Genomic DNA, 25,016 nt, shown 5'->3' with positions numbered 1-25,016 from the left:
TCCAAGGTTCCCTGTGGTTTTTGGAACCACCCTTGACCTTTACGGGAACATGTTGCCATTGTATGATCCCAATCTCCCTTCTGAAAGCCTCCCATTGCTCTGATGCGGATTTTCCTACAAGTAGCTGATCCCAGTCCATTTTGGCCAGATCCTGCCTTATCCTATTAAAATCAGCCTTCCCCCAATTTAGAACCTTTATTTCCGGCCCATCCCTGTCCTTTTCCATGACCACCTTAAATCTTACCATATTATGGTCACTGTCACCAAAGTGCTCACCTACAAGCACTTTTTCCACTTGGCCGGCCACATTCCCTAGAATTAGGTCCAGTACCGCCCCCTCTCTTGTAGGACTTTCTAGGTCCAGGGGATTTATCCGCCTTAAGTCCCATTATCTTAGAGTGCCTTCTCCTTAGTGATTGTAATCGTGTTTAGCTCCTCCCCCCCCTATAGCCCCCTGTTTGTCCAGTGTTGGGATATTTTTAGTGTCCTCTACTGTAAAGACTGATACAAAATATTTGTTCAGCGTTTTTGCCATCTCCATGTTCCCCACTACTAATTTCCCGGTCTCGTCCTCGAAGGGACCAACATTCACTTTAGCCAGCCTTTTTTTATATAACTTTTTTATATATATATATAGTCTGTCCAGTCCTGTCAGAATTTTATAAGTTTCAATGAGATCACCTCTCATTCTTCTAAACTCCAGCGAGTACAAGCCCAATCGACCCAATCTCTCCTCATACGTCATTCCTGCCATCCCAGGTATCAACCTGGTGAATCGTCGCTGAACACCTTCCATGGCAAGAACATCCTTCCTCAGATAAGGCGACCAAAACTGCACACAATACTCAAGATGTGGTCTCACCAAGGCCCTGTACAACTGGAGCAAGGCATCCTTGTTCCTGTACTCAAACCCTCTCGCTACGAAGGCCAACATACCATTTGCCTTCTTAACCGCCTGCTGCACCTGCATGCTTACCTTCAGCAACTGGTGCACAAGGACACCCAGGTCTCGTTGCACTTCCCCTTCTCCCAATCTATTGCCATTCAGATAATAATCTGCCTTCCTGTTTTTGCCACCAAAGTGGATAACCTCACATTTATCCACGTTATATTGCACCTGCCATGTTTCTGCCCAATCACCCAACTTGTCCAAATCATTCTGGAGTTTCTCGGCATCCTCCTCACAGCACACACGGCCACCCAGCTTTGTGTCGTCTGCAAATTTGGAGATATTACATCTAGTTCCCTTGTCTAGATCATTAATATATTCTCTCCCAGAAATTCGGGTCCCAACGCGTTGAGTACGCATGGGGTACTCACGCGTGGACCCGATGGAAGTGCCGGTTTCTTGCATGCACTGCACATGCGCGGGAAACCGGCACTTCCGTTCCTCTGAACGAAGGGGTTCAGAGGTGGAATGCGTGCGCGCGGGAGTCTGCGCATGCGCTTTGAACTTATATTTAAAAAAATTTTTTTTTTTTTTTTTAAAAACAGGTTTTTCCGTGAGGGTAAGTCTTTAGATTTTAGAAATGTAAAAACCAGGCGTAAGGCCTGCATTTTAAAAGGTAAGTGGTCAATTAATTAAAATTAAAACATTTTTTCCACAGGTTTATTATTTTTAAATACTTTAAAGCAAGGTAAGTTTATTTTTAGTCCCTTTTTTTATAAAATTACTTTTTTCAAAAATTTAAATTATTGTTTAAAATAGTTATTTAATGTAATTTATAGTTTATTTAAAAAGTGTGATTTAAAAAAAAAATTATTTGAAGGTTTACTGTTATTTTGGGGCCCGTATATTCATAAGTTTAGACAGGTCTTCCTGTCAATCTTATGAATGGGCTTTTCCCTCCTCTGATTGGCTGCCCATGGCTCACGTGATCCCAGGGGACGCATCGCACTAACTGCGCCCCTGGGACACGCAAGCACAGCGCGCCGGGAGTTGGAGCAGGCCCTGGAGCAGAATGCCACGGGAGCCCAGAGCTCAACTGCCGGCGCGCAAGGCAAGTGCAAGTCGGGGGCTTGCACCCACGGGAAGCCCCCGACCCGAATTTCTGGGCCATTGTGAATAGCTGGGGTCCAAGATTTGTCAAACACGATTTCCCGTTCATAAATCTGTGTTGACTCTGCCCAATCCTATTATTATTTTCTAAGTGCCTTGTTACCATGCCCTTAATAGATTCTAGCATTTTCCCATCTACTGATGTCAGGCTAACTGGTCTGTAGTTCCCAGTTTTCTCTCTCCCTTTTTTCTTAAAAATAGTGGGGTTACATTTTCTACCTTCCAATCCGCAGGAACCGTTCCAGAATCTATTTTGGAAAATGACAACCAATGCATCCACTACTCCCAGTGCCACATGCTAGCAAGAGCAGAAATAGGAGAATAGACCAGATGAATGTGTGGCTGGAGAGCTGGTGTAGGAGGGAGGGATTTAAGTTCCTGAGGCATTGGGACCGATTCTGGGGAAGGTGGGACCTGTACAAGCTGGACGGGTTACATCTCGGCAGAAACGTGACCGACATCCTCGCAGGGGGGTTTGCTAGTGCTGTTGGGAAGGATTTAAACTAGTTTGTCAGGGGGCTGGGAACCCAAGTGTGGGCCCAGAACAGAGAGAAACAAAGCTGGAAGTGCAAGTTAGAAAAGTAGTCAGCAAAACTAGTAGGGAGCAGAAACAAAGGCCAACTTACTGGGTCAAAGTGCAAAAAAATATTAAACAGGCAAAGTTGAAGGCACTTTATCTAAATGCACGCAGCATTCGCAACAAGGTGGATGAATTAATGGCACTAATAGAAGTAAATGGGTATGATGTAATTGCCATTAGAGAGACATGGTTGCAGGGTAACCAAAAGCTGGAAACTGAAAGTTCCAGGGTACTCAACATTTAGGAAGGGCAGACAAAAAGGAAAAGGAGGTGGCGTAACACTGTTAATAAGGGATGAGATCGGTACGGTAGAGATAAAAGAATCTTGGCTTGGCAGATCGTTATGCAGAACTGGAATCAGTTTGGGTGGAGCTAAGAAACAGCAAAGGGCGGAAAACATTGGTGGGAGTTGTGTATAGGCCACCAAACAGTAATGGTAATGTAGGGCACAGTATCAATCAAGAGATTAGAAGTGCATGTAACAAGGGCAATACGGTAATCATGGGGGACTTTAATCTACATATTGACTGGGCAAATCAAATTACCACTAATGGTGTGGAGGACGAATTCTTGGAATGTATGCGAGATGGTTTCCTGGATCAGTATGTGGAGGAACCAACCAGGGAACAGGCTATTCTTGATTTGGTACTGTGTAATGAGAAAGGGCTAATCAATAATCTTGTGGTAAAGGGGCCTTTAGGGACAAGTGACCATAATATGATTGAATTTTACATTAAGTTTGAGAGTGATGTAGTCCAATCTGAAACTAAGGTCTTCAATCTAAACAGAGGAAACTACAAGGGTATGAGGGACAAGTTGGCCATGGTAGATTGGGAGACTACACCAAAAGGTATGAAGGTGGACATACAATGGCTAACATTCAAGGAAATAATGCATAATTTACAACAAACATATATTCCTCTACGGCATTAAAAACCCCAAAAGGAAAAGTGATCCAACCATGGTTAACAAAATAAATTAAAGCTAGTATTAAGTCAAAGGAGGAAGCTTATAAAGTTGCCAGAAAAAGCAGGCAGCCTGAGGATTGGGATCTTTTTAGAAATCAGCAAAGGGGGACCAAGAAATTGATAAAGGGAAAATGGAATATGAGCACAAACTTGCGAAAAATATAAAAACGGATTGTAAAAGCTTCTATAGGTATGTGAAAAGGAAAAGACTGGCGAAGGTAAATGTAGATCCTTTAGTCAGAGATGGGAGAATTTATAATGGGGAATGAGGTAATGGCAGAGAAATTAAATAAATACTTTGTTTCTGTCTTCACAGAGGAAGACACAAAAAACCTCCCAGAAATACAAGAAACCCAAGGGTGTGGCGAGAATGAGGAACTTCAAGAAATTATTAGTAAAAATACAGTACTAGCAAAATGAATGGGACTAAAAGTCGATAAATTCCAAGGACCGGATGACCTATATCCTAGGGTTTTGAAAGAGGTGGCCAATGGGATAGCGGATGCATTGGTTGTCATCTTCCAAAATTCTATAGATTCTGGAACAGTTCCTGCAGATTGGAGGGTAGCAAATGTAACTCCACTATTTAAGAAAGGCGGGAGAGAGAAAATGGGGAACTACAGACCCGTTAGCCTCACATCAGTAGTTGGGTAAATGCTGGAATCTATTATAAAGAATGCAATAACTGGGCACTTAGAAACCAATAGTAAGATTGGGCAGAGTCAACATGGATTTATGAAAGGGAAATCCTGTTTGACAAACCTATTGGAGTTCTTTGAGGATGTAACTAGTGGAGTAGACAAAGGGGAACCGGCAGATGTGGTGTATTTGGATTTTCAGAAGGCCTTCGATAAGGTCCCACACAAGAGGTTGGTGAACAAAATTAGGGCACATGGAATTGGGGGTAATATACCAGCATGGATTGAGAATTGGTTAACATACAGAAAACAAAGTGTAGGGATAAACGGGTCCTTTTCAGGATGGCAGGCTGTGACTAGTGGGGTACCGCCAGGATCGGTGCTTGGGCCCCAGCTATTCACAATCTATATCAATGATTTGGATGAGGGGACCAAATGTAACATTTCCAAATTTGCTGATGACACAAAGCTAGGTGGCAGTGTCAGTTGCGAAGAGGATGTGAAGAGGCTTCAAGGGGATCTCAACAGTCTCAGTGAGTGGGCGGGAACATGGCAGATGGAATATAATGTGGATAAATGTGAAGTTATCCACTTTGGTAGAAAAAACAGAAAGGCAGAGTATTTCCTAAATGGTGAAAGATTGGGGAATGCAGATGCTCAAAGGGACCTGGGTGTCCTTGTACATGAGTCACTGAAAGTGAATGTGCAGGTGCAGCAAGCCATTAGGAAGGCAAATGGTATGCTGGCCTTCATTACAAGAGGATTTAAGTACAGGAGTAAAGAAGTCTTACTCCAATTATATAGGGCTTTGGGGAGGCCACACCTGGAGTACTGTGTACAATTTTGGTCTCCTTACCTAAGGAAGGATATACTTGCCATAGAGGGAGTGCAACAAAAGTTCACGAGATTGATTCCTGGGATGGCGGGACTGTCGTATGAGAAGAGATTGAGTAAACTAGGCCTGTATTCTCTTGAATTCAGAAGAATGAGAGGGGATCTCATTGAAGCATACAAAATTATTACAGGGCTTGATAGGATGGATGTTGGGAGAATGTTTCCCTTAGTTGGGGAGTCTAGAACCAAGGGCCACAGCCTCAAGATAAAGGGTAGGCCATTCAGAAGTGAGACGAGAAGAAATTTCTTCACACAGAGGGTGGTGAATCTTTGGAATTCTCTACCCCAGAGGGCTGTGGAGGCTCTGTCATTGGGTACATTCAAAACAGAAGTTGATAGATTTCTGACTAGTAAGGGCATCAAGGGATATGGCAAAAGGGCCGGAGAATGGAGTTGAGGCAGAAGATCAGCCATGATCTCATTGAATGGCAGAGCAGCCTCGAAGGGCCGAATGGCTAACTCCTGCTCCTATTTCTCATGTTCTTATCTCTATAGCCACCTCTTCCAAAACCCGAGGATGTAGGCCATCAAGTCCAGGGGATTTATCAGCCTTCAGTCCCATTAATTTCTCCAGTACTATTTTTTTTTTACTGTTACTAATTTCTTTCAGTTCCTCATTCTCGCTGGAGCCTTCGTTCTCCACTATTTCCGGGAAGTTTTTTGCGTCTTCTTCCGTGAAGACAGACACAAAATATTTGTTTAATTTCTCTGCCATTTCCTTATTCCCCATTATAATTTCTCCTGTCTCAGCCTGTAAGGGACCCATGTTTACTTTCGCTAATCTTTTCCTTTTTACATACCTATAGAAGCTTTTACAGTCTGTTTTTATGTCTCTCGCTAGTTTACTCTTATATTCTATTTTCCCTTTCTTGATCAATTTCTTGGCCCTCCTTTGCTGAATTCCAAAATCCTCCCAATCCTCAGGCTTGCTACTCTTTTTGGCAACATTATAAGCCACTTCCTTTGATCTAATACTATCTTTAACTTCTGTTAGCCACGGTTGGACCACTTTTCCTATGGGGTTTTTGTGCCTTAAAGGAATGTATATTTGTTGTAAATTATGTATTAATTCTTTAAATGCTAGCCATTGCTTGTCTACCATCACCACCTTTTAATGTAGTTTCCCAATCTACCTCAGCCAACTCGCCCCTCATACCTACATAGTTTGCTTTGTTTAGATTTAAGACCCTAGTTTCGGATTTAACTGAATCACTTTCAAACTCAATATAAAATTCTATCATATTATGGTCACTCTTCCATAAAGGCCACTTTACTACAAGGTTATTAATGAACCCTTTCTCATTGCACAATACTAGATCTAAAATAGCCTGTTCCCTAGTTGGTTCCTGATGCGCTATCAATTACTCATAAAAGACTGAGAGTTAGAAGAGTAACCAAAGGCTTTTATTAACAACAGAATGGAGGTCTGCCTCGAGTGGTCGACCGGTCCAGGATACAAGGGCTGGGGAGCAGTCACCTTTATACTAGGACCTGTGGGAGGAGTCAGCCGAGGCATGTCCAGGCATGTACACAGTGGAATACAAACAGGACAAACAGGAATACAAACAGTGGTTTACCACAGTTCCTCAACATACTGATCGAGAAAACTATCTTGCATACATTCCATAAATTTGTCCTCTATTACTGCAAATTTGGTTTGCCCAGTCTATATGTAGATTAAAGTCCCCCATGATTACTGTATTACCCTTGTTACATGCGCCTCTAATTTTCTGATTTATACTCTGCCCTACATTACAACTACTGTTTGGGGGCCTATAAACAACTCCCACCAATATTTTCTGCCCCTTGCTGTTTCTTAGCTCCACCCAAACTGATTCTACTTCTTGATTTTCAGAGCCAAGATCCTTTCTCTCTTCTGACTTTATCAGGACTACCCCTCCTCCTTTTCCATTTTGCCTATCTCTTCTAAAATTTAAGTATCCTGGAATATTTAGTTCCCAACCGTGACCACTTTACAACCACATCTGTGTTATGGCTATTAGATGAAACCTATTAATTTCTATCTGCGTTATTACTTCATCTATTTTGTTGCGAATGCTTCGTGCATTCAGATATAGTGCCTTTAGCTTTGACTTATTTATTTTTCCCTGATGTCACCTAAGTCACTGATGCCTTATTACCTTTGTTACTCTCTCTGTCCCTTCCTGACACACTCTGCTTATTTTTACCCAAAACTCTACTCTGCTCTAGAGCCTTGACATTTATCTCGCTGCTTTTAAATTTACTCTTTCCTGAATCCTCCCACCCCACCATTAGTTTAAAGCCCTGTCTACTGCCCTAGTTATTCGGTTCGCCAGGAAACTGGTCCCAGCCCGGTTTAAGTGGAGCCCATCCCAACGGAACAGCTCTCTCTTTCCCCAGTACTGGTGCCAGTGCCCCATGAACTGAAACCCCTTCCTCCCACACCACTCTTTGAGCCACGCGTTTAAACCTCTAATCTGTTTGTCCCTATGCCAATTTGCGCGTGGTTCAGGTAACAATCCAGAGATTACCACCTTTGGAGGTTCTGCTTTTTAATTTGGATCCAAGCTTCTCAAACTCCCTCAGCAGAACCTCATTCCTAGTTCTGCCTATGTCGTTGGCTCCTATGTGGACCACGACAACTGGATCCTCTCCCTCCCACTCCAAGTTCTTCACCAGCCACGAGGAGATGTCTTTAACCCTGGCACCGGGCAGGCAAAACAACCTTCGAAACTCTCGGTCACAGCTGCAGAGAACAGTATCTATCCCCCTGACTATACTATCCCCTACCACAACTACATTCCCCTTCACTACCCCCACTTGAATGGCCTCGTGCACCATGGTGCCATGGTCAGCTTGCTCATCCATCCTGCAGGCTTTTCCCTCATCCACACAGGCAGCAAGAACCTCATATCTGTTGGACAAGGGCAAAGGCGGAGGCATCTCCAGCACTGCACCTGGAGTCCCCTTACCTGCCTGAGTTGCAGTCACACCCTCCTGTCCCTGACCACTAACCAGACTTGTACCACTACCTAACCTAAGGGGTGTGACTGCCTCCTGGATCAAAGTGTCCACGTAACTCTCCCCATCCCTGATGCCCCGCAATGTCTGCAGCTCAGATTCCAGATCAAAAACTCCGAGCTGAAGTTCCTCAAGATGCATGCACTTACCGCAAACATGGTTGTCCGGGATCACAAGGCTCTCCACAAACTCCCACATGCTGCAGTTGCGGCACACCACCTGCACTGCCATCCCTATATGACCTTGTTTTATTTAATTTAATTGGAAGACCGTGAGTTACTTGGTGGGGACAAAGACATCCTACCTCGCCTTCAAAATTCTGATCTACTATGTCTTCTCCCCTCTACACCCACCCCCCCGCCCCACCCCCAACACCCGCCTCCTGCAGCTTCTTCACCAAAAGCTTATCCCTCTTGCCAGACCTCAAGTGTCAGCACTGAACAACTCCCCATACTTTGGGAATTCAACCTCCACCTGGACTCACCCTGCCCCACATTGGCTTCCCCTGATTTGCTTGTGTTGTTCACCTTCCTTTACCTCATTGCCAACCACATAATATCATAGATGGGCTTCACACTGCCGAGGTCCCCATCACGGACAAGATTCTCTCCAACCATCTCACCTCCCTTCTCCTAGACAACCCCTTCCTTCCTGCCTGCCCCAAATACTCACTTTTAGTCCATAGAGGAAAAAAAACACCATCCCTTACTCCCTCCCAAGCACCCTCTCAAACTCCAAACTACTCCTCTGGCTTGTCAATTGAAATGATAGACATCTCCATTGATCTGCTCCACAACTGTTCATTTCGACCTTAAAGGCCGTTTTGCTCCCGCAGATCCTGACCATCATTTCACACCCCACAATGCCATTGGTGTAATAGCTACCTGCTGCAACTAATGGACCTTGAACTCTTCTTCTTAGGCAGTCCCTCGGAACCGAGGATGACTTGCTTCCACATTAAAAATGAGTTCGCAGGTGACTGATGAGTCCAATGCGGGACCTACAGTCTCTGTCACAGGTGGGGCAGACGGTGGTTGAAGGGGCGGGTGGGTGGGGTGCTTAGGTTGACATGCGCTCCTTGCGCTGCCTGCGCTTGGCTTCCGCTTGCTCCCGGCGAAGAGACTCGAGGTGTTCGGTGCCTTCCCGGATGCTTCTCCTCCACTTTGTGCAGTCTTGGGCCAGGAATTCCCAGGTGTCGGTGGGGATGTTACACTTTTTCAAGGAGGCTTTGAGGGTGTCCTTGAAGCGTTTCCTCTGCCCACCTGGGGCTCTCTTGCTGTGCCGGAGCTCAGAGTAGAGCGCTTGTTTTGGGAGTCAAGTATCGGGCATGCGGACAATGTGACCCGTCCATCGGAACTGATCGAGCATGGTCAAAGCTTCGATGCTGGGGATGTTGGCCTGAGCAAGAACACGGACGTTGGTGCGCCTATCCTGCCAATGGATTTGCAGGATCTTGCGGAGGCAGCGTTGGTGGTACCTCTCCAGTGCTTTGAGGTGCCTGCTGTACATGATCCATGTCTCTGAGGCATACAGCAGGGCAGGTATCACTGCTGCCCTGTAGACCATGAGCTTAGTGCCGGGTTTGAGGTCCTGGCCTTCAAACACTCTCTTCCTCAGGCGACCGAAGGCTGCACTAGCACACTGAAGGCGGTGTTGGACTTCGTCATCGACGTCTGCCCTTGTTGACAGTAGGCTCCCGAGGTACGGAAAGTGGTCCACGTTGTCCAAGGCCTTGTCGTGGATTTTGATAATCGGGGGGCAGCACTGTGGCGGGAGCAGGTTGGTAGAGGACCTTTGTCTTACGGATGTTTAGTGTAAGGCCCATGCTCTCGTATGCTTCGGTGAAGGTGTTTACGATGGTTTGGAGTTCGACCTTCGAGTGAGTGCAGACGCAAGCATCGTCTGCATACTGTAATTCGACGACAAAGGATGGGACGACCTTGGATCTGGACTGGAGGCGACGGAGGTTGAAGTTTCCTGTTTGTTCTGTAAATTAGCTCCACTCCAGTGGGGAGCTTACTGAGGGCGAGATGGAGCATTGCAGCAAGGAAGATTGAGAAGAGCGTTGGTGCAGTGACACAGCCTTGCTTGACCCCGGTTCGTACGTGAATTGGGTCTGTGGTGGAACCGTTGGTCAGGATCACTGCTTGTATGCCATCGTGAAGCAGGCGGAGGATGGTGGCAAACTTTTGAGGGCAGCCGAATTTGAAGAGGACACTCCACAATCCCTCACGGTTGAGTGTCGAAGGCCTTTGTGAGATCAAAGGCGGCCATGTACAGTGGTTGGTGCTGTTCCCTGCATTTCTCTTGTAATTGACGTGCGGTGAAGATCATGTCCATTGTGCCCCTTAGTGGGCGGAATCTGCATTGCGACTCTGGAAGGAGCTCTTCGGCCACTGGGAGGTGGTGATTGAGGAGGATTCTTGCAATTACTTTCCCTGTGGCAGATAGCTGGGAAACTCCTCTGTAATTACCGCAATCGGACTTGTCACCTTTCTTGAAGATGGTCACGATTACGGCGTCTCCAAGATCCCCTGGCATGCTCTCCTCCTTCCAGATAAGAAAATGAGTTCATGAATTCGCGCCAGTAGTGCTTCTCCGCCATGCTTTAGTGCCTCGGCAGGGATTCCATCTGCTCGAGGCCTTGTTGTTCTTCAGTTGTCGGATGGCCTTTTCAACCTCATGCCGGGCTGGGGTTGTGCCGAGATGGTGGCGGGTAGCATGCTGTGGGATGGAGTTGAGGACACTCGTGTCGAAGACCGAGTTGTGGTTAAGGAGAACTCTAATGCACATAACAACAACTTGCATTTATATCGTGCCTTTAACATAGTAAAACGTCCCAAGGCACTTCACAGGTGTATTAAAAGACAAAAAAAAATGACACCAAGCCACATAAAGAGAAATTAGGGCAGGTGACCAAAGGGGCATGGAGACTAATCAACCAGGCTGTTCACCTCAAGCTATATTGTGGCTCTCTTTCCATGGCGGAGCTTACTTAGAATTTAATGACCACCCTGAAGAGCAGGAACATATCCAAATCCTCTTCTCCAACCTTATCCTTATCTTTGACACAAATTGAGGAACTCAGTTATTAATATCTAAAAATCGAGACCATCCACACTATTGCCTTATAACAGTGCACCTACAGCTATGTTCAAGACAGTTCCGTTAGCTCTGCCTTTGATGCCTTTGTCCCCACCAAGTAACTCACGGTCTTCCAATGCCACCATTCTCCTGGTACAACTCCCACCTCTACACCCTCAACTCAGAGTACCGCTGACTTGAATGCACCTGGTACATGACTCGCCTGGTAACCTCAAGGAATGTTGCCTTTCCCTTTCTGCATCCAAGTCCTCCTACTACAGGATTCTCCAAGCAGGCAAGGACAAGCCTAGACATAATGGCCAAGTACCTCTAAATATGTGGCACTTCTCTCTCCTGGTTCCGTTCATACCTGTTGCAACAAAAGTATTACATCAACTTCAATAACTTCTCCTCCTGTGCCCACATGGTCATCACTGGTGTATCCCAGATCTCCATCCTTGGCTCCCTCCTCATTATTTATGAGCAACCCCTCAGCAATATCATCCAGAAGTATGGGGCAGCTTCCACGTGCTGATATCATCCTGCTTCACCTCCCTCCGTTCTCCAATTGCTCATCTGACATTAACCTGGATGAGCCAAAATTTCTTCCAGCTTAAGGTCAAAGCCATCCTCTTCATCTCCTACTTGCACCTACATCTTTTGAACCTCGACTCCATCACCTCATCTAGCTGCCACCTTAAGTAAAGTCAAGACTCTGTACTGCTCAATCCCCTGCATTGCTGTTTTGAAGCCATTTTCTTCTAACTCCACAAAACCGTGGTTGTCCTCCCTCCACTGAGGAAAACCTACTCCGTCCTTTTATCTCGAGGTTCAATTGCACTAATTCTCCATAAGGAACAAGTCATTCAGAATGTCGCAGCCCACTTGCTCAACCACACAAAATCCCATACTCCCTTCGCACTCATTCCTGCACACATCTGCTCCTAAGATACCAGACTATTCATGGTTTGCAGTTTTGTCCACTCCAATGGTGGCTGCTCTTTCGGTCACTATGGCTCTGCGCTCTGAATACCTCTACCTTTCAGAAATGTTCTCAAAATACTTCTCAATTATACATTCAGCACCCAAGCTTTTCCATTTCCCTATTTGCTTTCTGTTCAGTGTTCACTGTCTTCCTTCTCAAAAATAAAGCACTTTGAGACATCTATATGGGGATAGGAATTATTGAAATAGACACACTTATCCTGGACAGCCACTGAATTAAGTAACAAAATAATTCAAGAGCAAAACTTCAAAAAATTTAGCTTTTGACTTTAGATGCTTCAAGATATTTACACGAGTCTTTCCTGAACTACTCTTAAGATTTTGTGTTTCATCACAACTGATGTTATAGATATCAGAGCCAGTTTAACTGGGTCTAAAATGTATCTACAATCATCACAAAACATTATTGCTGCTGCCACACTATCCAAATTAAATGCCAAAGCATGTAAAATATTTAAATATTCAACCATCACAACTCACTCATGATTTGTTCACTTAGTAGTTCTGACACCAGCTAACTCCTTTAGTAGTTCTAAACAATATCTGACCCTGTCCACATTCACCACTGACAAGATAACAGGAATAAACTGTCACTTGCAAGATATGGGTGAAGCACAAACTTACTGAAGAGCACAAGATGTGCTTAGAATCAAATTACCAGAGCACTGTCAATATGGAGATGCAAAGCAGGACACATTCTGTCAACTAAAGGAGGTTTCAGATCATGTTCAATAAAAATGCAATATGGTAGCAGCCTTTGAGATTTAAACTTTAGATACCTTAAAACTATGTTTGGGACATTATATAGTTCACAAGCTAACAAGTTCTAGAAAAAAGTGAAAAAGCCATTGACTCAGCGACTGATAAATCAGCTTTTTTTTTTATTACATGGGATTCCAATATTTTTACTAATATTTTGGCAATCACATTCAATATGTTTATAATTAGATGCAACAGTTCATAGTGCCTGAATTAAGTTAAATTCAGTTTTTATCACACAAATCTGTAGTCTTAACCATAATAGGACTCTATCCATTACTCCCACTTAAATTAAATAATTGTCTCAAACTAAATATGAATTTTTTTTTTTTTTTTAAATAAAAGGATAGGTTAGAAAGTACATACAAAACACTAAAAGAAATGGAAGCTATTAATAACAGATGATTTGTAGCTCCCCTTGTATCCCCTTGATTATTCACATGTAACCTTTCAGACAATCCATAAATTTTGGGATACGCTTTCCCAAAATGGGAAATTCTTGGTTAGGAGCTCATAGCCACAGAATCCGAAAGTAAAAGGAACCTGAAAGACCTGTTATCTCAGGAATAACTGTTCCTGTAAAATATCTGTTAGACAGCTAAATTTAGCTTCTGTTCAAAATCCACCACATATATTGCAATATGTATTTAATTGGCTAAATTTCTAATCCTATACCTGCTTCCTATTCCTTCCATGCCTTCTGGATAAGGAATTCTAGGAAACAAGCTTAAACTGCATCAAAAAAATTATGTTTATGATGTTTTTTGACTGCAACAGTAGATTATTTTGGCTCTAAGAATTAATCGCTGCAGCTAGCAAGTTCTTCTTTTCCATAGTGACTCAGTCAGACAACTGAATGTATCTTTAGTCTTCAGAAAACAACTGCTAAAAACTAATTGTTCAGCTGCTATTCCCACGAATTTGGTTTAAAAGTCTATGAAATTAGTCACTTAAAGAAACGCAAGCTTAGTGTAGTTATTAAAATGTATTTCAGTTGGTAAAGAATACAGTAAAGGTTTACATATTGCATCAATAATTGTCTCCTACCACAGCAATAGGAACCAGTTGAACAATAGCCACATTTACACAATCTGTAAACCACTGGAACTTTGGAATGTGTAAAGTCTATTAGAAAGAAAATAGATCTTCATTGGTCCTCATTACCACGAACACGGACGGATTACTGCTCAGTAAACAACTTTAATCCTTCACTTTAGAATTGTTAAAATTTGAAAAGTATCGACAGCAACCAAATATTTTAAATAAAAACCATCATAAAAGGAATAGCTGCAAGAACTAGATCTTAGCAAAAATTCGACACTACTGAATCTACCGCTAATAGAATTTCTAAGTATATTTTACTGAAAAAAGGTAAACAAAATAAATCAGCCTAGTTATATTGCAACTTTGACAGTATGGCGAGTTCTCTCGACTCAATTTGCTCAGAAGTCAAACTATAGAACACACATCAACAGTACAAGCTGGCTTGCATTCCACTTCCCTCAGGGAAGCATCTCACTCCCGTTTACACTTCCCTCAGACAAATCAATTGAAGTCAGGAAATTGCCATCAACACGAATATTTGATGTTACTTCCATTGCAAAAAACTAGATACTCAATGGTAATAGGACCAACGAGAAATCCAACCCACATCTACTCAACTAGTAGATACACTTCTTCATTCAGCTTCAACAACAGAACCCACAAGAGTCCCCTGATCGCCATATGAATTAGGAACAGGAATAGGCCATATAGCCCCGAGACAGCTCTGCCATTCAATAAGATCATGGCTGATCTTCGACCTCAACTCCACTTTCCTGCCCAATCTCCATATCCCTTGATTCCCCATGAATCCAAAAATCAATCCATCTATCGATCTTACTCAGCCTCGAATACACTCAATGATTCAGCATCCACAGCCCTTTCGGGTAGAGAATTCCAAAGATTCACAACCCTCTGAGGTGAAGAAATTCCTCCTCAACTCAGTCTTAAATGGCCGATCCCTTATCCTGAGACTATGCTCCCTAATTCTAGATTCTCCAGCCAGGGGAAACAACCTCTCAGCATCTACCCTGTCAATCCCCCTCAGACTCTTATATGTTTCAATGAGATCACCTCTCATACTTCTAAACTCCAGATAGTCGTACAGATAAACATGCATTAAATTTAGTTTTTAAAAAAGGAGAACTCTGAATAAACAGTACTACTTGTAGACTTTTCTTTTAAATAGCAAGTTAATGTAAAAAAGTATTAACATAATGCAATAGAAGAAACCATATAACAATCTATATATGCACAAAGAACGTAACTGCTTGATACACTAACGTGAGACAGAGAGGGGAAACTACTACACCCCGGTATAATATTCTCTTTCGGTAAATTTACATGCAAGTTAAGAACAAAATATTTTCTTAATCTTGTTACTCAAAAAATTTGCCTACCACTGAATCACTAAGCATTTTAGCAAGGGTATCCATGTTATCCCCACAATATCCCTTCTGGTATTTTGAGCAGATTAAAATTAGTGCAAAGCTGCATTTGAAGTAAAAGTATTTCCATTTTCCCTTTTTCCTCTCCCAAGGCTTTTATTACCCCAAAATACACTGCCTACTAACATTATGCAAATAAAATGCATTAAATACAGGTGTTCATTATTGACAGTTTGGAAAAGTATGTGCTAAATGCTTTCAGAAGCTGGGGAACTGGATGTTGTGGTGGGTTAGGCACTGTATTTTCACTTTTGGGAGCAAGCCCAGCCCACACTGAAGTACTGAAAGTCTTTTTTGCTGGATGCAAGGGTGCTACTTGAAAACGAGTTTCACTCCAATTTTTTAAATCATACAAGGGCACTTCACTTAGAGAAGCCTAGCGTGAGCAATGGAAAAGTGTCACACGGGTGCTATTCTAAGACTGTGGCCAAGTAGAAGAAGCAGCTAACCAGAGATTGATTCAGAGACAGAAAAAATAGCCAGCACTTGCCTCAAGCACAAAATGCACAGAAAATGAGAAGTTCACATGATGGTGCCAATGTTAAACTGTCCCAGCCCCCTCAACACAATGCTATCCAATAGGCACAACTATCTATGTTAATTACTTTTCCCAATTTGAAACTGTTTCCCAAGCTTTGGCCCAGATATAGGCGGAGTGGGTGCGGGGGACATGGGGACATCAGGTCTGTGATCAGGGTCGCCATGGGAGCTGGGGGGGGGCGCAAAGGCTTCCTTGTGAGGTCTGGGGGGGGGGGGGGGGGGGGGGGGAAAAGAGAGGAGCACTCCTGCTCCTCCTGCCCACAAGGAGTACTAAAAGGAGCAGATCTTTAGCATATACCTTGGCCAGTCTGCACCTCCCTCCTCGGATCTACTGCCAGGAATCCCACGGCACGGGCCTCCCCTTCACTTACTGTTAATTGTAAGTCACACCGCCGATGATGTAATCGGGCTGCAACTTTTCAATGTTAATTAGGCCATTGCCTGCCTTTTGCAGGTGTCTCGTCGATGGGCTGATTTGTGTTTGTTAAATTTTAAGCAGGCTCTCGATCCCAATATTTTAACACCTCTCCCACCCAACGGGGGATTAAAATCATGGCCATTAATTTTCATCAACAGCACGTGAAGTATTGCCTTTCCTTGGCCATAAGCATGGAGGTGGTTACCAGCTAGCTGATCTTTCAGTAAACAGACACACCGCTCACTGGTGCACTCCCCTTAGAAGCAGAGTGCATTTTGGACTGCAAGACTAGCTGGTAACTTCCTTCACATTCAGGTGGTCAGCAAAAGGCAGAACTCTGACTCTGTGCACACATTGGTGATTAGAAGTGAAGTGCAGATTGAGAGTCAACACATTTGCATGGAAAGGGTTCCAGGGCATAAATGCACAAAATATTTTTTTGCATGCTTAAGTCCTGGATCCCCGGCCCTACAAAAAAAATTCCAGTTTTAATCGGACTTTAGTACAAGAAGTCTGACAGTATAATACACAATGCAGTTTTATTAATTCACAATTAAATATCAGGCCAACAAAAAGGTATCCAAGCCACAATATATTGAGCGCTAATAGTGTAGTTATACTATCCTTCCTGTATTAATGCTAAGCAGTTTCAGATGCACTTCAACTTGAAAGTGGCAATACAACTCAGCGATCAGACTTCCGAGAACAGTGAAATTGCTTGAACACTGGCCTTAGATAGGCATTTACAATGTCAGTTCCCAAAGCACAAGCCTCATACCTGGCAGCAACCCCAAATTGCCAGATTTGCTATAACTAGATACCAGGAAGATCTGGAGTGAGATTTTTCACGTTACCACGCATGCACATAGCACTGGAGTTCAGCCACAGTGAAGCTATCTGCATTATGCTGGTTGCACAGAGCAAGAAACACACCAGTACCTACAGTACAACAGCAGCAATAAGCATGAAAAACATTTCCTAACTAAACAGACAAAACTAAGATCTTTACTACAGCTACCCATCAGGTAATACATCATAAGACTAGAAAGTGCATTAAATTTGCTAAAGTCAATAAAAATAAGACCCTAATTAAGGTGGACGACATGCATGGCTCAGCATCTACAAGACGACCTCCTCCCCCACCTGCCCTTATCTGTGACATTGCCCCAACTTGTGAAATAAGTTTTATTTCAAAATAAAAAAAACTTTCCTGGATTACTGCATTGATTTAATTATTGAAAAACGATTTCCCACCTCCCTCCCTCACAAAAAAAATGAACAAGGGCGACACTGTTTAAACAGCATCTGAGAATGGAATTTACATTTGACTGTATCCTCCCACACACCGCATGGAAAGGAAGATTAGACAGAAAGATGAGATAGAAATAAACAGATGTATAGGGAGATAGAAAGAGAGAAATAAATAGAGATACCGAGAGAGAAATTATAATCATAGCACTAAAGGAGGCCATTCGGCCTATCATGCCTGTGCCTGCTCTTTGGTAGAGCTATCCAATTAGCCCCACTCCCCTGCTCTTTCCCCAAAGCCCTGCAAATTTTTACCCTTCAAGTATTTATCCAATTCCCTTTTGAATGTTACTGTTGAATCTTCAGCTGCGTCCATAAGCTCTGGAACTCACTCCATAAACCTTTCCGCCTCTCTACTCTCTACCTCTCTTTCCTCCTTTAAGACACTCCATAAAACCTACCTCTTTGACTAAGTTTTTGATCATCTGCCCTAATTTCTTCTTAAGTGGCTCAGTGTCAAATTTTTGTCTTATAATACTCCTGTGAAGAACCTTGGGACAGTTTACTATGTTAAAGGCGCTATATAAATACAAGTTGTTGCTGCATCTGCTTCCACCACCTTTTCAGGCAATGCATTCCAGATCACAACAACTCGCTGTGTAAAAAAATGTTTCCTCACGTTGCTTCTGGCTCTTTTGCCAATCACCTTAAATCTGTGTCCTCTGGTTACCGAAACAGTCCATCACTGGAAACAGTTTCTCCTTACTTACTCTATCAAAACCCTTCATGATTCTGAACACCTCTGTCAAATCTCACCTTAACCTTCTCTGCTCCATGGAGAATAGTAAATATATAAATAGATGTCTCAGGAGATAAACATATATTTATACACACACGAAAAATGATACATATGTATAGATCTAGAGAGAATATAATAGAGATAGAGAAAAATATTATACATACATGTATAGATATAGAATGAGAAAAAATACACAGAGAATATATGTTAGAGAGAGGGAGCGCGAGAGACACACAGAAAACAAGTCACAACAGCTGGAACCAGTAAGACGGGAAAACAGGGCAGTTCTGTGAGCCGTATTCTCACCTGGAACCCACCAGTGTTTAACTATAAGTTCCGACTGCCCATCCAAAATAAACAGACACACAGCGGTTTAAAGAAAGAGAACGAAATGGCACAACGCTCCCAGCTGCTGGGGAGGTGAAATTTCGCCCCTTCCAACTTTAAAGGCGGGTGGGTGCCGGGGAGAGAGAGTTGCTGTGTGAGTGCGGGGGGAGTTGGAACTGGAGCCGGGCTCGGGGCCCCGTCCTCCCCTCACAGACAGACAGACTCCGAAACACGCGCACAACCGTCGCTGCAAATGGAGCGTCCCCGTCAGTTCAAAGCCAAGTTCAAAGTCTAACCGCCACCTTCGCGTTCGGGCCGAAGCTGCCGCTCCCCCGCCTCCGCTCCGCTCTGGAGCCGCCGTCACTATCCCCACAGCCAGCACGAAGGCAGCAAGAGCCGCCGCCTAGGCCGCGATATGGGGATCGGGGATTTAAAAGGAACGCTTACAGGGCCTGGTCACCGCAGGCAGGGCGGGCGGTTCGATCTCTCTTTCCCTCCGTGCTGCAACAACAACGAAACAAAAAAAAAGCTGCAGAAGCAAAGACGGGGGTGGGTGGGGGGGACTAACAGGGAATAAAACCGCGACTGTCAGCCAACGACAGGGAGAAGACCGCGGCCCCCGGGCTTGGTGCGCATGCGCGGTGGCGGCAGAGACGAGCGCGGAATTCCACCCAACCCACAGCGAGCAATAGCTCGGCTCTATTTTAGGACAATATCCCCTTCCCCTGCTGTTATTATTAGACTTTTGCAATTATTTTATTTGTTTTACATAGAGCTGCAGCAAATATGTAGTTATGCGTGTCACCTTGCCCCTCCCTATCTCTGTAACCTCCTCCAGCCCTACAACTCTCCCCGAGATACCTGCGCTCCTCCAATTCTGGCCTCATGCACCCCCCCCCCAATTTTAATCGCTTCACCATTGGCGGCCGTGCCTTAAGCTGCCTACGCTCTGGAATTCCCTCCCTAAACTTCTCCACCTCTCTACCTCTTTCCTCCTTTAAGACGCTCCTTAGTGGATAAAGGGGAACCAGTGGATGTAGTATATTTGGATTTCCAAAAGGCATTCAATAAGGTGCCACATAAAAGGTTATTGCACAAGATTAGGGCTCATGGGTTTGGGGGTAATATAACAAAAAGACTGAGTTCGACTCAGGCAATCAAAACAACAAACTTTAATGGAACAAAACAGGTTTTAACTAGAAACTGCTGGAATACATCGAATACAGGTCTGCTCTCTTTGAAGGCTCCACAAGGACTGCTCCTCTGGTCCGAAGGTTGACGTCATGACATCATCACGTTCTTCCCGCCATTGGGGGATCACGTGACGAACGGCATGACGTCATCACGTTGAAACCGCGCTGTAAAGGTAACTAGACATATTACAGTTAAACAGTGTAATTAAAGGTGCAGACACAGGCTGTAACTACATTGCTGTTAAAGGAATTATGTACAACCGCTCTGAGTCCTTTGGTGGCTCCGCCACATGCGCCCCCCCTAGAATTGTCTTTAACAGAAAAAGTGAGATGAGGAGATCTGACAAGTCTGTCTGATCGACTTCGATAACCTGGCAGAGGAAGTTGATGACCGGTGGTCGAGCTGGCAGGCGACTGTGGCTGAGCTGGTGCGGCGGGTGTAGTCGAACTGGCGGGCGGCTGTGGTTGAACCGGCACGGCGGCTGTGGTTGAACCGGCACGGCGGCTGCGGGCGGACAGCCACGTTTCGGTGGCTGAGCGATGACGACTGGGCTATCCAAGTCTAGATGAGCCGGCTTCAAGCGGTCCACCGAAATGTGATCCGGCTTCCCTCCGACGTCGACCGCAAAGGACTTGTCTCCTGGTTTGATGACATGGAAGGGACCAGTGTAAGGAGGCTTGAGCGGGTCCCGGTGAGCGTCATGACGGATGAAGATGTACTCGGCGCTCTTCAGCTCAACCGGCACGTGGGAGCTCTGTAGGCTGTGGTTAGATGTAGGCACCGGGACGAAACACTTGGCCGCTTCCTGGTGGCTGACGAGCTGCTGGGAGGCGGACCATGGCTCCGTGGGAGAAGGGAGGAAATCACCAGGAACTCGGAGTGGCTGGCCGTAATCAAGCTCTGCTGAAGAAGATTGCAGGTCGTCCTTGGGCGCCGTGCGAAGACCCAACAGGACCCAAGGGAGCCTGTCCACCCATCCCGCACCTTGAAGACTGGCCCGTAAGGAGGCTTTAAGCGACCTGTGGAATCGCTCACCAGGCCATTCACCTGTGGATGATAGGCGGTGGTGCGATGAAGTTTGGCGCCGAGCCCCTGAGCTACAGCTTTCCAAAGCTCCGAGGTAAATTGTGGCCCACGATCGGAGGAGATGTCTGCCGGCACCCCGAAACGAGCCACCCAACAGGAGATGAAGGCTCTAGCGACGTCCGCCGAAGTGGTGGAAACCAAAGGATTTGCCTCTGGCCACCTGGTGGTGTGGTCCACCACGGTGAGGAGATGAGTAAAACCACGGGAAGGTGGTAGTGGTCCCACAAGGTCCACATGTACGTGGTCGAAACGACGCTCCAGAACAACGAACGGAGCCACTGGTGCTTTGACATGCACTGGACCTTGGCCTTCTGGCAGACCACGCAGGTGTTGGCCCAGTCCCAGACATCCAGGTGTATACCCTTCCAGACGAATTTCGTCGACATTAAACGCTGTGAAGCCCGCATACCAGGGTGCGACAATCCGTGTATTGCGTCGAAAACCTTCCGGCGCCACGCGGCTGGCACAATAGGTCGGGGAACGCCCATGGAGACATCGCAAAGGAGCATGGTGCGCGCGGCCTGGAAGCTGACGTCGGCCGGTTGGAAACTCGATGGGACGGTTCTGTATGATTGGACCTCTGGGTCCGAAATCTGATCCTCAGCCATGCGAGCGTAGTCAATTCCAAGATGGACCGCATGGACCGTCGCGCGGGAGAGGCAATCTGCCACCAGGTTGTCTTTACCAGCTACATGTTGAATGTCCGTAGTGAATTCCGAAATGAACGTCAGGTGACGTTGCTGACGAGCTGACCACGGTTCGGTGGTCTTTGACATGGCGAAAGTCAGCGGCTTGTGGTCGACAAAAGCCGTGAAGGGACGTCCTTCTAACAAAAACCTGCAATGGCGGATGGCCAGAAAAAGGGCCAGCAACTCCCGATCGAAGGTGCTGTATTTTCTTTCATTTTTTCTCAGCTGCCGGCTGAAAAACGCCAGCGGTTGCCACGTGCCATTGACCCATTGCTCCTGTACTGCACCTATGGCGTAGTCGGACGCGTCTGTAGTAAGGGCGATGGTGGTGCCTGGAAGAGGGTGTGCCAATATGGTTGCAGCAGCCAAGGCGCTCTTGGTGTTCCCGAATGCCTGGTCCATCTCAGCCGTCCAGCCGATTGGGTCTTTGCCGGACTTGCCCTTGAGGGCCTCGTACAAAGGCTGCATAAGCAGAGCCGCCTTGGGGATGAATCGGTGGTAGAAATTCACCAGCCCAAGGAACTCTTGGAGGGCACTGATGGTCTGCGGGCACGGGAAAGAAGTAACAGCCTCCACCTTCGTCGCCAGGGGGACGGCGCCATCCGAGGTGATGCGGTGTCCCAAAAAATCGATGCTTTGCAGGCCAAACTGGCACTTGGCCGGGTTGATGATTAATCCATGCTGGCTAAGGCGTGTAAAAAGAGTACGCAAATGACCGATGTGCTTTTCCTTGCTAGCAATACAATACAATACAATACAAATCGCTTTATTGGCATGATAAGGTACATCTTATGTTGCCAAAGCATCAAAATACATTTATGGTTGAACACATAAACGCGGTTCCATTCATACAGTGTATAAACAGGTATATCCCTGAGTTTATAAATATACATTCGCCTTGTTTATATATATTCTTGTCTTAGTTTACTGGTTGTCCCTCTGTTCATGGCAAGCTGCAACATAGTGTGCCGCCAGTGCTACACAGCTTCTCTCCTCCCCCAGTAGGAATGGGAGTTTTTGGTTGTCAGTCAGATTTCTGAATTCAGGGCATATTTGTGAGAATTTTTGGTAGAAATTCTCTCTGATGCCCTGATATTTTCCACAGGCTGTGAGGAAGTGCATCTCTGTCTCAACTACTCCCTGACTGCAGTGAGAGCATATCCTGTCTTCTCTTGGCAGCCTGGTCTGCCTGTGTCTGCCTTTTTCGATCGCTAGGCTATGTTCGCTAAGTCTGTACCTTGTCAAGGTTCTTCTCAGTTTGTTATCCTTTACCATGGTCAGGTAATCAGCTATGTTGTATTGTCTGTTTAGGGCCAAGTAGCAATTGAGTTTGCTTTGGGTTTTTGTTGTTTCTGCCCAATATGACAGATATTTTTCCTTTTGCTTAGCGACGATTGTGTTGGGTCGAATTCTTTGTGTTACCCTGTCACTGTCCTGGGACTGGTTATTGTTAGTATTGTTATTAGTTACTTTATTGAGTCCCAGGACTAGTTGACTGAGGGTATTCTTCTTTATGGTCAGCTCTTGGCATTTCAGGGCGTCGTAGTGATAGCATTGGGGGTTGCTCATTTGTAGGTGATTCCAAAATTTGGTGGCTCTTTTTTGGATAGTGATTATTAATGGGTATTGGCCTAGTTCCGCCCTGCATGCGTTGTTTACTGTTTTCCTTTGAGTCCGGAGGATACTTTTACAGAATTCCGCATGTAGGATCTCAATTGGGTGTTTGTCCCATTTTGCAAAATCTTGTTGTGTTAGTGGTCCCCAGACCTCACTGCCATAGAGTGCAATTGGTTCAATTACTGATTTGAAAATTTTGAGCCAAATGCTAATTGGGATTTCTATTTGGATTGATTTTTTGATGGCATAGAAAGCCCTTCTTGCTTTCTCTTTCAGTTCATTCACAGCCAGTTTGAAGTTTCCCGTAGAACTGATTTTTAAGCCCAAGTATGTGTAGTGAGTGGTTTGTTCAATTTTGGTTGTTCCTACTGTGAAATTTATTGTGGGTCCATGTTGTTTGGATCTTTGCTGGAACACAAGGACTTTGGTTTTTTGGGGATTTATTGTCAGGGCCCAAGTCTGGCAGTACGACTCCAGCAGGTCCAGGTTCTGCTGTAGACCCTCCTTAGTTGGTGACAGCAGAACCAGGTCGTCGGCATAGAGGAGGAATTTAACCTTGGATTCATATAGGGTGAGGCCGGGTGCTGTAGATTGTTCAAGTAGTTTTGCCAATCCATTAATGTAAATATTAAAGAGTGTCGGTGAGATTGGCGAGCCCTCCGTCACCCCCCGCCTCTGTGGGAAGTATTTTGTTTGTTTGTCTCCAATTTTAACTGCACATTTATTGTTTGTATACATTGATTTAATTACATCATATGTTTTTCCTCCTACCCCGCTTTCGATAAGTTTCAGGAATAAACCGTCATGCCAGATGGAGTCGAAAGCCTTCTGGAAATCTACAAAGCATGCGTAGATTTTGCTTTTGTTATGGTGAACGTGTTTGTCAATTAGGGTCTGTAGGGCGAAGATATGATCGGATGTTCTATAGTTTGGCAGGAATCCAATTTGGCTTTTACTTAAGACATTGTGCTCTTCAAGGAAGTTTATAAGTCTTTTGTTTATGATGCTACAGAATACCTTCCCCAGGTTACTGTTTACACAGATGCCTCGATAGTTGTTTGGGTCGATTTTGTCCCCACTTTTGTATATGGGCGTTATGAGTCCTTTGTTCCAGGTGTCAGGGAAATAACCGACACTCAGAACCAAGTTGAAGAGTTTTAGGATAGCCAGTTTCAGTTTGTCGTCTGCGTGTTTAATCATCTCGTTTAGTATGCCGTCTGTCCCGCAAGCTTTTCCTGGTCGCAGGTCCTTGAGTTTTTCAAGAAGTTCTTTTTCTGTTATTATGGCGTCTAGCGGGTTTTGGTTATCTTTTATGGCCATTTCAAGCTTTTCCAGTTTTTTGCGTATTTGGTGTTGCTCTGGTCTTAGTGTGTTTTTCTGGTATAATTTTTCAAAGTGGTTTACCCATGTGTCCCCATTTTGAATGGACAAATCGTCGTGTTGTTTTTTGTGTAGTGTTTTCAAGTTGTCCCAGAAACAATTCGACTCAATGGATTCCTCCATGGAGCTGAGTGTATTCTTAATAAATTGCTCTTTTTTGGTCCTGAGTGTGTTTCTGTATTGTGTTAGCGTCTGACAATAAGTAAGGCATAATTCCTCGTTTTCTGGATGTCTGTGTT

The 25,016-nt window shown here is 44.8% G+C and overlaps 1 protein-coding gene across 6 annotated transcripts in view; it reads right to left on the bottom strand.

Annotated features, from left to right (window-relative positions):
• Window positions 1-19,359, bottom strand: part of fam135a (family with sequence similarity 135 member A) — a 305,872-nt gene extending 286,513 nt beyond the window's left edge. For 2 of the 6 annotated variants that reach the window (XR_015079491.1, XR_015079490.1), the window contains exon 1: window positions 19,259-19,359. The gene's annotated coding sequence lies outside the window, so the exon portion shown is untranslated. Of the gene's footprint in view, window positions 1-18,790; window positions 19,063-19,113; window positions 19,234-19,258 lie in introns of those variants that run through there. The other 4 variants (XM_085996568.1, XM_085996572.1, XM_085996570.1 and 1 more) reach the window with 3 other exon arrangements.
• Between the last annotated feature and the right edge of the window lie 5,657 nt (window positions 19,360-25,016).

This window comes from Somniosus microcephalus, chromosome 9 (assembly GCF_052327205.1).
Source record: "Somniosus microcephalus isolate GS21.2 chromosome 9, FLI_Smic_1.0, whole genome shotgun sequence".
NCBI classification, from domain to species: Eukaryota; Metazoa; Chordata; class Chondrichthyes; order Squaliformes; family Somniosidae; genus Somniosus; species Somniosus microcephalus.
This window is presented reverse-complemented; position numbering and strand designations above follow the sequence as displayed.